Raw genomic sequence first — 561 nt, 5'->3', positions numbered from 1 at the left:
TTCTGAATGTCGGGGTCGCCGAGTATTGATCCGCGACAAGCGGGCAGGTTCGATATTAGCCGTTTTCGCGAGAGCCAACCGATATACGTCACACACCGGCACATCGTGCACTTGGCCGCGACGATTCGGAATTCGGTACGGAAATTGGATGCAGGAGAGCCGCATTTTCGAGAGGGGTGCACGACGCAGCGACGAGGGTAGCAGCAGCAGCAGGAGTTGGCAGATATGCGGAAAGCGAAAGTTGGGACGTTCGTGAAACGTAGCAAGTGCAAGGCCGTTAGAGTTCGAATCGCACCAGATTCTACTACGCTTCGATGCGCGAGCGTTTATTTTCACGTGTCTCGCGCGCCGTTCCGAATTTTTCTTCTCAATTCAATTCTCTAATCTCGTTCTCGTTGCTTCGATCTCGTCGAGGTGTGTACGCAAGGGATTATTATTTCTATCGATACTATCGAGAGGAACGAATTATATATTTTGAAAATATTCGATAACAGTTCGATAAAAAAGTTTCGACGACGCGACGTCAATGACGAAGAAAACAAATTATCGTCGCTTGAATCG

General features: G+C 48.7%; 1 protein-coding gene across 1 annotated transcript in view; it reads right to left on the bottom strand.

Moving 5' to 3' along the window:
- The window catches only part of LOC116185803, a 5,344-nt gene that overhangs the window by 3,599 nt on the left and 1,184 nt on the right, over window positions 1-561 (bottom strand). The window lies entirely within an intron of this gene.

The sequence above is a fragment of the Apis dorsata genome, unplaced genomic scaffold, assembly GCF_000469605.1.
Source record: "Apis dorsata unplaced genomic scaffold, Apis dorsata 1.3 scaffold_292, whole genome shotgun sequence".
NCBI lineage: Eukaryota > Metazoa > Arthropoda > Insecta > Hymenoptera > Apidae > Apis > Apis dorsata.
Note: the sequence above shows the minus strand (reverse complement) of the source record. Positions and strands in the feature narration are given on the sequence as shown.